The sequence below is a fragment of the Rhinoderma darwinii genome, chromosome 2, assembly GCF_050947455.1.
Source record: "Rhinoderma darwinii isolate aRhiDar2 chromosome 2, aRhiDar2.hap1, whole genome shotgun sequence".
Taxonomy (NCBI): Eukaryota; Metazoa; Chordata; class Amphibia; order Anura; family Rhinodermatidae; genus Rhinoderma; species Rhinoderma darwinii.
Genome location: NC_134688.1, coordinates 284,130,762 through 284,145,023, shown reverse-complemented (window position 1 = coordinate 284,145,023; position 14,262 = coordinate 284,130,762). Strand labels below are relative to the sequence as shown.

General features: G+C 42.4%; 1 protein-coding gene across 2 annotated transcripts in view; it reads left to right on the top strand.

Annotated features, from left to right (window-relative positions):
* The window catches only part of ZMYM4 (zinc finger MYM-type containing 4), a 130,796-nt gene that overhangs the window by 16,478 nt on the left and 100,056 nt on the right, over positions 1-14,262 (top strand). The window contains exon 2 of one of the 2 annotated variants that reach the window (XM_075853358.1): positions 6,141-6,198. The exons of the other annotated variant lie outside the window; for it this stretch is intronic. The gene's annotated coding sequence lies outside the window, so the exon portion shown is untranslated. The remainder of the gene's footprint in view (positions 1-6,140; positions 6,199-14,262) is intronic. 2 annotated transcript variants of the gene reach the window in all.

Below are 14,262 nucleotides of genomic sequence, written 5' to 3'. Positions count from 1 at the left end.
AGCTTTAATCGCGGCGTTCAAAGGGTTAACAGCGGAGAGAAGATGTTTCTCTCCTCTCCGCTGTCAGAGCGGGGCCGTGGCTGTGTATTACAACCGTTGCCCCGCTCTCGATCGCACACACAGAGACGGCTGTCACACAGGACGAGTATGCTCGTCCTAATGCGCGAAGTGCTTGCCGCTCAGGACGAGCATACTCGTCCTGTGTCGGCAACCAGTTAAGCATAACTCTGTTTGTACACTTACCATTCAGGGTGTACACATATACTGGCCTGCGTGCCGACGTACTATACGGTTGCATATTCTTTTGGCATTAACGTGTTATGTTTGTAAAAATTGATAAATAAAAGAATTTATTAAAAAAAACAAAAACTTTAGGCTACATTCAGACTAGCGTGTACGGTTTGGGCATGTAAAAAATGCAGCGTTTTTCCTACATTTCTTGTCCGTGTGCGTTGCTTATTGTCATCCGTGTTCTTTGGGTGTGGCGTGCATTTCTCAGGTCTGTGTGAGCACTTCTTTTTTTTTTTTTATTATTATTTCTTTGTAACGATTGTGAAACATAGACGACATCTGCGTGCTCTTCGTGGTTTTCACGCATCCGTAGACTTTAATGGGTGACTAGGCGAGCAGAAACACACCAATATAGGACATGCAGTGAGTTTAACGCAACGGACACTCGCTGCGTGAAAACTAACGCTTGTCTGAATAGCCCTATTGAAATGAATGGGTCCGTGTGCTATGAGTTATTTAAACGCACCGCACCGCACCGCACATGGACTATTATTACGCTCGTCTGAATGAGCCCTTACAGTTGGCACTATACAGTCAGGGAGTTAGCATTCTGCCATTCTCCAAACCCAGACTTATCCATCAGATTTCTAGATAGAGACAGGTGATTCATCACTGCACAGAACACATTTCTACTGCTCCAGAGTCCAGTGGTGGCATGCGTTACACCACTCTATCCGACGCTAGGCATTGTGCTTGTTGATGTAAGCCTTGCATGCATCTGCTCGGCCATGGAAATCCATGCCATGAAGCTCCTGGGGCACGGTTTTTGTTCTAATGCTAATGGCAGAGGAGATTTGTAAATCTGCAGTTATTTAGTCAGCAGGATGTTGGCAACTTTTCTGCACTATGCGCCTCAGCGCTTGGCAAGCCCGCTCTGTAACTTTATGTGGTCTACCACTTCGTGGCTGAGTTGCTGTGGTTCCTCAATGCTTCCACTTTGCAATAATGCCACTCACAGTTGATTGTAGAATATCTAGGAGGGAAAAAATTTCAGAAACTGACTTGTTGCATCAGTGGCATCCTATTACAGTACCACGCTGGAATTCAGTGTGCTCTTTAGAACGACCCATTCTTTCACAAATGTTTGTAAAGGCGACTGCATGGTTAGGTGCTGGATTTTATACACCTGTGGCATTGGGACTGAATGAAACACCTGAATTCAATGATTAAGACGTGTGTTCCAATTTATTGACACGCGTTTCACAGGCCAGTCTTAATAGTAAGAAAAGTTGTAGTAAGATGCAACACATTTATTAAGGCCCCATGCCCACTTCAGTTTTTTCCTTCAGGGTGCTATCCGTTTTTGTCACTGATAGGACCCTGAACCCATTAATTTCAATGGGGCCATGCACATTTCAGTTTTTTTGACGGTCCGTTGCTCCGTTCCGATCCAAAGTAGAGCATGTCCTACTTTGGTCCGAGAATCCGTGACCGTGAGGCCCATGCAAGTCAATGGGGCCGTCAAAAAAAACTGAAGGCATCCGTGTGCCATCCGTGTGTGACGGAGCCGGGCGGGCAGAAAAACATTACAAAAATATTACACTAATCGGCAGCCACTTGTCTCTATCAATCACTGATAGAGAAAAGAGGCTGCTGATTAAAAAATAAAATAAAAAGCAGTTCATACGTTGTCTTGGTGACGAGTCCCTCTTCTTGCTCCAGTCCGACCTTCTTTTCTGCCGCTGCAGCCTGTGATTGGCTGAAGAGGCCGCTGCAGCCTGTGATTGGCTGCAGAGGCGGTCACGTGGGATGAAGCGTCATCCCTGGAGGCCGGCCTTCTGACATCATCTTGACGTGCGTGACCGCCGCTGCAGCCAATCACAGGCTGACATGGATGAAACGTCATCGCTGGAGGCCGGACAGGAGGAATGTAAGTATGAACTTTATTATTTTTTTTTTTTTATTACATTAAAATTGTATTTTCCACGCACCGAGCATGGTACTGTCAAGGTTGCTGAAAGAGTTACCTCCGATCAGTGCAGCCCATTAACTCTTTCAGCACCCTGGACAGTACCATGCTCGGCGCACGGAAACACGGAGTGCACACGGGAGTGCACAAAACGGTCACACGGATCCGTCACAAACGGCCGTGAAAACTGTGGCGGAAATGTGCATGAGGCCTAAGAGGCAAAAGCCGGCCCGTGCGCCACAATTATGGGGCAATGGCCGTGGCCATGAGCCAATAATTACCCCACATCGCCGATAAAATAAAAACACATACTCACCTCAGCGCTCTGCTTCCCTCCTCCAGCTCCCTCATCACTCCAGCATTGCTCGTACAAGGTACTGATGCCAAGCAGCGTCAGGGCCTTCTTTGCGATGCAGCACTTCAATGTCATCAGTGCTGCGTCGCATGCAACGTCCTGACACTGCCCAGCATCATTACGCTGTATGAGCTGTGCCGGAGTGATGAGGGGAACAGAGAGGTGAGTTTTATTATTATTATTTAACTGTTCATTGGGGGGGGGGGTAGTCTGATCGAAGGGGAGGCAAGGTAGAAGCCTAGCACGAGCCTCTACCTTGCTACACCAGCTAGTAGATTTCAACTGTAATTTGCGACTGTTTTCTGGTGTAAATTATAAAAAAAAGGTGTTGGTCCATGATGGCCACGCCCTTCCCTTGAAGCCACACCTCCTTTCCAGAAGTGGTTGGCCCTTTTGCGAGTATTCTACGCCAGAAAAGTACCGTAGAAAGGTTGATAAATTACCCTCATAGTGTATGTCCCCATTTTCAAATGCAAGTTCGATTGTAGCGGCATTTGTATTGTAGATGTCACTATTAGGTTTTTTTTGTTTGTACAATCAATTTTGAGCAATGATAAACAATGTTAGTACTTTTGTGCATTTACACAATCGAAAGTATTGTAATTTGAAAGAAACAAATGGTAGGCAGGATTCTCCAGTCTTAATGTGCCTTTAAATTTATTAAGATATATAAAATTTTTAGTTTATTTTAAAATCACTTTACATTTAATCTATGATAGCTTTTTTTTTTCTCTCTTTTTCTCTGACAAAAGCAGCATCTGCTACTTTGTGAACTTCTGCTGACCTGCAAAATGAACAGCCTTTGTGTGAAGGCTAAAAGGATAGACAATCCCATATGCCTCTCCTATCCTCTAATTGGCATCCTTAAAGTTTGTTGATGTTCTTTGTAGATCCTAATGCTTGTTGTGAAGAAAATGGTGCCTGCGAGCCTTTATAACGCTTTATTTTGCATAATAGATACACATTAGTAGTTTATCAAAGTACTTGTTTATGTAGACCTTTTTCTCACAGTTACTTCATCTCACAATATCTAATGACAGTTGACTAAGGCTAGGTTCACACAGTATTTTACAGGTGGAAAATCTGGCTGCACGCCGATTTTTGCAGTGTTTTTCGCAACGCTTTTCACCCGCGGCCATTGAGCGCCACGGGCAAAAAACATTGTGAAGTACGCTTTCTCTGCCTCCCATTCATGTCAACGCGAGGTCAGTGGCGTAAATACCCGAAGATAGGGCATGTCGCGGGAAAAAAAACGCCTTTCGCCTCCCATTGAAATCAATGGGAGGCATGTTTGGCCGTTTTTTGGCGAGTTTTCCGACGCCATTTCCGCGTCAAAAAACTTGTCAAAATACTCTGTGTGAACTCCCCCTAATTATAAAGTTAAGCACCTCTTTTGGGCAACTATTGCCCATTGTGTAGGGCATATAAACAAATATAAAAATACCTTTGCTATTGCCCTTTATTTTTGTTCTGTTTCTGGAGCTGACCCGCATTTATAAATGTTTTTAGTATTATGAAACAGTTTGGCCAACACTTACCAAATCAAATGTTAATTTATTAATTTTTTTAGTTAAAGGGTTTTTCCAATACTTTTTTTTTTTTTTAATCACTGCAACACTTCTCAATTTGCCCCCTGAATGTCGTTATCTAAATTTTGATTTCTTAACCCCTTAATGACCGGGCCTGAAAAGACCTTAATGACCAGCTAAATTTTTCTGTTTTTGCCTCTCTGCGTTTCAGCAGCCATAACTTTTTTATTTTTTCATTGACGTGGCTGTATGAGGCCTTGTTTTATGCGAGAGAAATAGTATTTTATTTTTCACACAGTTTGGGGGTAATAGTTTTTTCGGAATAGTTTTGTTTATTTTTTATCCCGTTCACGTTTCTCACTAAATAACCCGTTAGATTAATTCTTCAGGTTATTACGGTCATGTAGATACCTAATATGCGTAGGTTTTTTGTTTTTATTTAGTGTAGGGGCAATAAAATGTATTTAATGCAAAATAAAGACTCTTTTTGGCACTTTTTTTATTTATTTATTTGTTTTGTTACTTTTTTTTTTTTAATCCCATCAAGGGATAACTTTATTTGTAACTTTATTTTTTACTTGTAATGTATTAGCATACTTCTGTACGCTAATACATTACACTGTGTCACTATGACACAGGCTGCTGATCGGGCAGCACATAGTGTGCCCGAACAGCAGGCACACGGAACAGACATCCCTGGGGTCCTTTGTAGGTCCCCAGGACTGACTGCAGAGGGATTCCCCGGTGTTTGATCGCATCACTGGAATCCCGGTGATGCGATCAAAGAGGGAAATTCCCTTTGATCATGCCGCGGTCACGGAACGCGGTAATCAAAGGGTTACACAGCTGGGGTCCGAATGTTTGCCGACCCCAGCTGTGTTCAGGAGGCTGCTCTAAGATCAGGAGCTGTTAGTAACAGCTCCTGCTTAGAGGATGAGGGCTCTCACGAGCGCTCATCAGCCTGATCTGCGGCGACGCCAAAAGACGTCTCTGTAGATTAAGCACCCGCACCGCCTGACGTCAAAAGACAGTGGGCGGTCGGGAAGGAGTTAATTTACCATTATTCTCTTCTGTTTACGTTGAGAGGTTTGTTTACCTTTGTGCGTTCGTTGTCATGTTCTTCCGGTCATACAGTTCCCGACATGCACCGCTTGTGTCCCAGCATGCAATGTGCCGGCAGCAGGGACTCCTCACGCCTACTATAAACATTTTCTAATCTCCGTTAGCTCTCATTAGATCAGCGAGCACTAACGATAAACGTGCAACATATCAGTGCTGTACCAAACAACACTCTCTCACATAATGGTAAAATAAAAACTTCATTTGGCCCCAGAACCGGAGTCCAAGAGCAAAGCGCTAGTATAGGCTTTGCTCCGGGACTCTGTGGAATCCCCTGACATCACTGTCCATATATACGCTATTGCTTCCGGCAAAACGACGGGTCCGGTGCACAACAGACACAAATGAGAACCATGGGCACCGGATCCGTCACCATTGAAATCAATGGTGATGGAAACGGAAATCTCTGGTTTCTGTCGGTGTCAGTTTGTGTCTGCTCAGGGTCCCGTTCTGACGGTAAACTCCGACTGAACGTCAGAACGGGACCCCAACGCAGATGTGAACGAAGGCTTTAATTAGTTCTGGAAAACCCATATAACACAAGCTGTGCAGTGATTTATTTTTTATGTTTTCAAAGACTTTAAATAAACTATTACGTGTTTAATTTCTAAATGTATCACAGTGGAAAAATGAAACATGAGTTTGGCCACTTTTGCAGTTGATCCCTCCCAATATAACCACTCATTACTAAATTTCCCATAGTCTTCCTGTATCACAGACAGTGCTTCTGCTCATGCCCGCAAGCATTTCTACCTTATATATTAGAAGGCCACGTACTGCGCTATGCTATTGTTTCTGTGACAGAAAAAACGGAAACCTAGCGGAACGGAGGCAAACTGAAATCAACTGAAAGAAAAATAATACCATTGAAATCAATGGTAATGCAAAAGGAGCGATACATTCCGTTTGACTTTCCTTTCATCTTTTCCTCTGACAGAAAGGTTAACTGGAACAAATGAATGGAAGCCAGCACCGATGTGAACAGGTCCTAAGGGGTAACTTTATTTCCAACTTTATTTTTTACTCGCCTTAACAGACAGCCCTGGGGTCACTTCTAGGACTGCAGAGGGTTCCCCCAGTCTTCGATCGCATCACCAGGTTTCCAGTGACGAGATCGAATAGGGGAGTCCCCTTTGATCATATCGCGGTCATGGACCGTGGCGATCAAAGTGTTAAACACCCGGGGTCAGAATGTTTTCCAACCCAGCTTTATTTAGCAGGCTGCTCTTCAAGAGCTGTAAATTACAGCTCCTGCTAAGAGGATGAGCGCTCATCAGCCTCTTCTACTGCGACGCCAAAAGACGCCGCTGTAGACTGGGGACCCGCACCGCCTGCAGTCAAGAGACAGTTGGCGGTCAGGAAGGTGTTAAAAAATGGTTTTATTTGGTAAACGTGTAAAAAAAAATGATAATAAAAAATACACATACATGGCATTACCGTGATCATAATGAACCGAATATTAAAGTTAACATGTTTTTTTAAACTGCAAGGTGGATTCCGTAAAAATGTTTTCATTGTACGGCGTTCATCGTGCAATAAAACTACTTGTTAACTTTATTCTGTGGGTCAATACGATTACGGTGGTACCAAATTGATATAATTTTCTATGTTTTACTACTTTTACAAGGGGAAAAAATAATAATAAAAGCTATAACTTTTTTTATTTTTCTATCGAATGAGCAGCGTGAAAGCTTGTTTTTTTTTTTGCTTGGTGAGCTGTACTTTTTATTGGTACCATTGTGGGGTACATAAAACTTTTTATTCCTTTTTTTGTGTGAGACAAGGTGACTAAAAAACTGAGATTCTGGCGTATGTATTTATATTTTTTCAAGGCGTTCACTGTTCCGGTTAAATAATGTCAAATTGTAGTAGTTCAGACTTTTGTTACCAATTATGTTTATTTCTATTTTACTTTTTTGACATTGTTTTAGGGGGAAAATTGAATTTTTGGGAAAAAATTTTTGTACATAGGAAAACCCTTTATTCAACTGTTTTACTTCTTTTTTTATTAGTTCCCCTAGGTGTTTTGAACCAGCGAATACTAATGTATTGCAGTATATTGTGATTTTTGTCGGCAAGGGGTTCATTTCTCAAGGTTTTCAAGATCTCTTTTTTCAGTAGGAACATTTATTGTTTACTTCCAGTGGATACAAATCTGTCCATGGTCATGTGATGGACACACAGGTGCTGGGATCCTTAGAAGAGAGCTCTGATACACATACTGTAACGAGCCGTGAACCTGTGTCCATCACATGACCATGGACAGAATTGTATCCACTGGAGGTTAACAATGAATTTTCCTACTAAATAAGAAAAAGCAGAAATCTCTTTGCTGAAGCCAGACAACCCCTTTTACATACAGAGGGTGTTGATGTTTCATAACCAGGTAAAAAGGTGTGATAAATGGCTTAGGGCCCTACTGCTGGAACCCCCACCGAGCACTAGAACGAGTGTCACAAGCCCCTCATTCATTCTTTATCACTGCACGACCGCAGTGAGAAGAAATTTGAATGGGAGCAGTAGTCATGCATGTGCCCTTCCCCTTATTCAATCCCTATGGCGTCGATAGAAACAGCAGAGCGCTGTACTTGGCTGTTTCTGTCATCACGAGAGACATTAAATGGAGCGGAAGTATGCATGCGTGACCACAGCTACATTTAAGCTCCTCCTCTCTGCTCTTGTGTATACATAATAAAAGTTCCTTGTGTGATAACCCCTTTAACCCCTTAGTGACCAGCCTATTTTAGGCCCTAATGACCAAGCTATTTTATTCGTTTTTGTATAGTCGCATTTAAAGAGCTATAACTTTTTTATTTTTCCGTCGATATAGCTGTATGAGGACTTGTTTTTTGTGGGATTAGTTGTACTTTTTAATAGCACCATTTTTGGGTACATATAAATTTTTTTTTTTTCTTTTACTAACTTTTTTGGGGGGGATTATAAAAAAAAACCTGAAATTCCACCATTGTTCTATGCGTTTTAAATTGACGCCGTTCTCTGTGCGGCGTAAATAACACGTTACCTTTATTCTATGTGTCGGTACGATTACGGCGATACCACATATGTAGAGGTTTTTATGTTTTACGACTTTTGCACAATAAAAACACTTTTGAACTAAAATTATTTGTTTTTGCATCGTCGCTTTCCAAGAGCCGTAATTTTTTTGTTTTTCCATCAATGTAGTGATTTTTTGGGCTTGTTTTTTGCGGGACGAGACGTAGTTTTGATTGGTACTGTTTTGGGGTTCATGGGTCTTATTGATTAATTTTTATTATGACGTTTTTGGGGGGCAATGGAAAAAAATAGCAATTTCACCATTGTTTTTTGCATTTTTTTTTTTTTTGCACGCGTTAATCGACACATACAGAGATGAAAAAAGTGGCAGCCCCCATAGAGAAGTTAAAGTAAGAACACAGTAAAAAGTTTTTGTCACAACACTAATAAATAAAAATTTTGTTTATATTTTATTAAAAGCAATATAATAATAATAAAAAAAAATAATTCATGACACTTTCCCTTTAAGGGATTTCTTCTAGTGTGAGGAGAGGAAGTTCACTACCAGTTTTAGCACTATATAAAATCTTCACCCACTATTTAACATAAGCTTTTAGCTCTTCTGACATGCGTATTCACAGTAAATACTTGTATTCCTCATAAAATAACTTTGCTGGAGCAGTTTTTTTTTAACTGTTTTCCCTACCTGAAAAATATATGAATATATTAACAACCAGGGCCACCATCAGGGCAGTACTACTGGTACTGCCGCCAGGGGCCTGGCCACAATGATGAACAAATAGGGGCCCACTTGATACTTAGCTGATTTACATATTTGAATGAGGGCCCCAGCGTTAGTCACTTGGAGAAAGGAATGGACCCTGCAATGTAATAGGGCCCGTTCCTTACTCTGAAGTAACGAACGCTGGGGCCCCGAGAGGACTTACAGAACGGGAAGATGCAGCATGAGAAGCAGAAGCTCCGTGTGGAGATCCCGCCCACCAGACACGTCCTTCTCTACACAGCCGACTTTGCTGGTACTGTATTACACCGCGGATTTGCCGCACTAAAATACCCGCGTCAAATTTGCACGTAATAAGTATCGTGTGCATTTGGCCTAACAGCTTGTTTTAACTCACCATAAGGCCTGATTCACATGAGCGCTGCGCATCTCAGACATGAAAAACTACAGTTTTTCACGTCCGAGGTGCATCCGTGCTCAGCGCTGCGGGACGCGATGTCACGCATCCCTCATAGTTGAGAGTCTATGGAGGGATGTATGATGGGCAAAAAGAACGGATATGTCCTATTTTCGCACGGACCCTTCACACGATCCGTTGAAACAACGGCTGTGTGAACGGCCACATTGAGTTACGTAGGTCCGTGGGACGGCCGCTATTTCAACGGCCGTCCCACGGACGTTTAACACGCTCGTGTAAATAAGCCCTAAGGACCCGTTCACACACGTATTTGATACGGATTCCGATGACATGACGATGATTCTGCATCCCATGCATATGAGGTTTCCACAACCCAGTTCACATGCTAGGAAAAATTTTCCATGTGTATTTTTGTCCACACCATGAAAATAAATCCACCATAGCAATAAGCAACATGCTATATATTTTGCATGGAAAAACCGAGGATAAACAACTTTGAATGACAATGGGACTTAGGCCTTGTTCACAGAGTTTTTTGCAGGCACAAAAATCTGCTTAGAAATTCCTTCAGGCTTTCTCTGCCTCCCATTGATGTCAATGTGAGGTCAGAGACGGAAATGCCCGAAGAAAGGGCATGTCGCTTCTTTTTTTCCCGTGAGCGGTTTTTTTCCGCTAGCGGGAAAAAAACGCCTCTGCCTCCCATTGAAATAAATAGGAGGGATCACGGCCGTTTTTTGACGGTTTCAGACATGGTTTCCGCGGCAAAAAGTGTGGCAAAAAAAACTGTGAACAGGGCCTTATTCGCGTGCGGATCTGCTACACGCTTGTGGCATATCTGCGGCAGAAATCAAAGGGAAAGCCTCAGAAATTTGCTGTTGAAAAACACATTGAACTTTAATGGCAACCTAAGAACGGAGCACTAGTTCTCCTTACCTCCTCACAAGCGTTTCCCCCTCCCTTAACCCCTTAGTGACCACTAATACGCCTTTTCACGTGATTCACTAATGGGCTTTAGGCTAGGCTGACGCCTTTTCACGTCAGCCTAGTCTAAGTCCTGCACGGGTCTCCCGTGCAGGCAGGAGCCGGGGCTCTGCTGTCTGATGACAGCTGAGCTCCTGTTCCAACGCCCGCGATCGAAGTTTACTTTGATCGCGGCCGTTTAACCCGTTAAATGCCGCCGTCAATAGCGACCGCGGCATTTAACTTTGTTTACAGAGGGAGTGCGCTCTCTCTGTCACCCATCGGCGGCCCGCGAATGAAATCGCGGGTCTCCGATGGGGTGTCATGGCAGCCGGGGGCTTGATAAAAGCCCCCAGGTCTGCCCTGGACATATTCCTGTTAGGACGCGCCGGAGGCACGTCCTAACAGATTGCCTGTCAGGTTTACACTGACAGGCAATAATGCTCTGGTATACGAAGTATACCAGAGCATTATAGCAGCGATCGGAATATCGCACAGTAAAGTCCCCTAGTGGGACTAGTGAAATAAATAATAAATGTGAAATAAAGATTATTCATAAAAAGTACAGTAAAAAAATAAATCCATTTTTTTCCATAAAAAGTGGTTTTATTTAGTAAAAGTGTAAAAAAAAAATAAAAAAAAGTACACATGTGGTATCGCCGCGACCGTAATGACTCCATTAATAAAGTTAATATGTCATTTAAACCGCAAGGTGAACACCGCAAAAAACCATGGCGAAATTGCAATTTTTTTCCATTGCCCCCAAAAAAGTAATAATAAAAATGAATCAATAAGTCCCATGCACCCCAAAACAGTACCATTCAAAACTACGTCTTGTCCCGCAGAAAACAAGCCCAAAAAATCACTACATTGATGGAAAAATAAAAAAATTACGGCTCTTGGAAAGCAACGATGCAAAAGCAAATAATTTTAGTTCAAAAGTGTTTTTATTGTGCAAAAGTCGTAAAACATAAAAAAACCTCTACATATGTGGTATCGCCGTAATCGTACCGACCCATAGAATAAAGGTAACATGTTATTTACGTCGCATAGTGAACGGTGTCAATTTAAAAACGCATAGAACAATGGCGGAATTTCAGGTTTTTTTTATAATCCCCCCCAAAAAGGTTAATAAAAGTTAATATAAAAATTATATGTACCCAAAAATGGTGCCGTTAAAAAGCACAACTAATCTCGCAAAAAACAAGTCCTCATACAGCTATGTAGACGAAAAAATAAAAACGTTATAGCTCTTTGAATGCGACTATAGAAAAACGAATAAAATAGCTTGGTCATTAGGGCCTAAAATGGGCTGGTCACTAAGGGGTTAAGGCTTCCTTCACATCATGTTGTTGCCCTAAGTTTATAGTGTATGTCCGGAAATCTCCTAACGTACACTATAAACAACGTAGATGATCATTCACAGGGCTCCATTATGTCCTTTTAGCCTCCGTCGGGCTGGTAGATGTCGGTATACCTTATTTTTGAAGGGTGGAATAGCGTAGTAGACTTTGCTATTCCATCCTGAGAGATTCCAAAAAAAACTGTATAACGCTCCTGACATTAGTATGTGGACAGTGACGTCAGGAGCTTCCCAATGCCGGAGTCCCCAGGCAGAGCATCACAAGTTCACTACCTATGGTCTTTGTCCTTTGGAAAGCTCCTGATGTCACTGTCCATATATGTAAAGTGACGTCACGGGATTCTCCAGGGCCGGAATCCCTGGCCAGAGCGTTGCCGACGCTCCGGCCATGTACTCAGGCTTTGCAAAATTTCTGACGTCACTTTATGTATATGGACATCAGGAACAGCGCCATAGTCCCTGGGCAGAGCGCTAGTAGAAGGCTCCAGTCCTGGGAAAGCTCCAGACATCTGCCATTTATGGACAGTGACTTCAGGAGTTTCCCCTGGTCCGTTCCCCGCGCGATGTATGCCATACAGTGAGATACAATTTGGCTAAATGATCAAAATCCAGAGCATTAACCGGTCACTGCCTGCTCCATGGTTTCGTTCACTGTAATTGACATCAGTACCAAAATCTGTTATTGCGTATAACGTACAAAAGCGAGTGCCACACTTTCCGTTGCCCACCCCTGGAAATGGAGGGGGGGGAGACATCTGTGCTGTATGGGGCCCAGAAATTCCTGATGGCGGACCATGTTGACAACCATTTCCTACTTTTTAGCATTAATTGGAAATTGTCAGACTGGATAACCTCTATAGTTTTGGGTCAATGAAGCACGCTTCAAACATAGTTTGATTGACAGTTGTTTTTTTTAAAATTACTTTATACATTTTTTATTTATATTACATAAAAGACCTGAGGGTCATTCAAACTTTGTCCATACGAACAACACATGATCATTGTGGTCAGTCAATGCATGCTTCAGTGACACTTTGTCCAATCAATGGCCGCAGCAGTCATGTGACATTGCTATGTAATCACACATTTTTCAAAACAAGAAGTGATTGTTATTATTACATTTTGGGTCAATGAGACCCTATAAATCCAGATCAAAATGGTGCTAAAGGACAGTCTTGAGTGGCTCTGCCCCTGTCTAGCAGCTTCCTCTACATGCTGAAAACTGATTCACCGGTCTTGCGACCTCACATACAATGCTGAGCATCAGTTAATGTGATTGATCAGAGCCCTAACTAAAGGTTCAACCTTAGGGTATGTTCACACAGGGTGGATACGCTGCGTAAAAGCACACCGCGTTTCCACCCTGGTCACCTAGGATAAAATGTCATCCCAGGAGGCCGGCCTGGACGAAGAATTACGGAACTCTGGGTAAGTATAAGATTTTTTTTTTTTTAGAGTTAAACTTTTGTGGCTGAATCACAGCTTTTCCTCCGCAAAAATCACAACATCTGCTATTGGTTGCAGGTTTAACCTCCCCATTGAATCCAATGGGGTTAAACTCGAAACAAGAAAGCAGCGATTACGCAAATACAATTGGCATGCTGCGGATTAAAAAACCGCAGGTCAATTTATGGATTTTTTTTCCAATTTATTACTTATGCTGCGTCGTTCAAATCTCATCCACTCTGCTGCTACTGGATTATGCTGCGGATTTTCCGCAAAAAAATCCTTTACGTAAAATCCGCAGTATTTACGCTATGTGTGAATCCGGCCTAAAGATATGTTAACTTGTACAAAAAGAAGTGGCTGAAAATCACGATGCTGTTTTCAAGGAAAATTAGCTCCAAAAACGCCTCAAGAAGTGACATGCTACTTCTTTTTAATAGGCATTTTATAATCCAGTAGCGTAAAAATACGCCTCATGTGAATAGCACAATGTATTTCCCATTAAAATCAATGGGAAACTGCTTGCAGGTGTATTTTTAGAGTGTAATATGAGGCTTTTAGGCTCCAATGTAAGCCTGGAACTAAGCCGTGTGAACATACCCTTAAAATGGCCATACATTAGGCTTCCTTCACATCTAGGGTCAGTAAATACCGCAGATTTTCCACAATTGAATTCGTTGCGGAAAATCCGCAGCATAATACAGTAGCAGCAAAGTGGATGAGATGAAACAAATCTCATCCACACTGTGTAAATAGTGAGCAGAAGAACTGCTCAGAAATTGACATGCAGTGCAGAGTTTTATTCCGCAGCATGTCAATTGTATTTGCATAAACACTGCTTATTTGTTGCAGATTTTCCCCATCTAATTCAATGGGGAGGTAATACCCACAACAAATAGCATTTGTTGCTTTTATTGCGGCGGAATCTCAGCGCTTCCGCCGCAAAAGCGCAAGTCAGAAAAAAAATATATATATACTTACCCAGAAGTCTGTTTTTCCTCCAGGCTGGCCTTCTGGGATGACGTTTCATCCCATGTGACCGCTGCAGTGGCGGTCACCATACCACCCAACTTTCAAGAATCACAAAGGGGGACAACTGATGGAGTGCACATAGAGGCAATTTTTTTTCCTTTTAA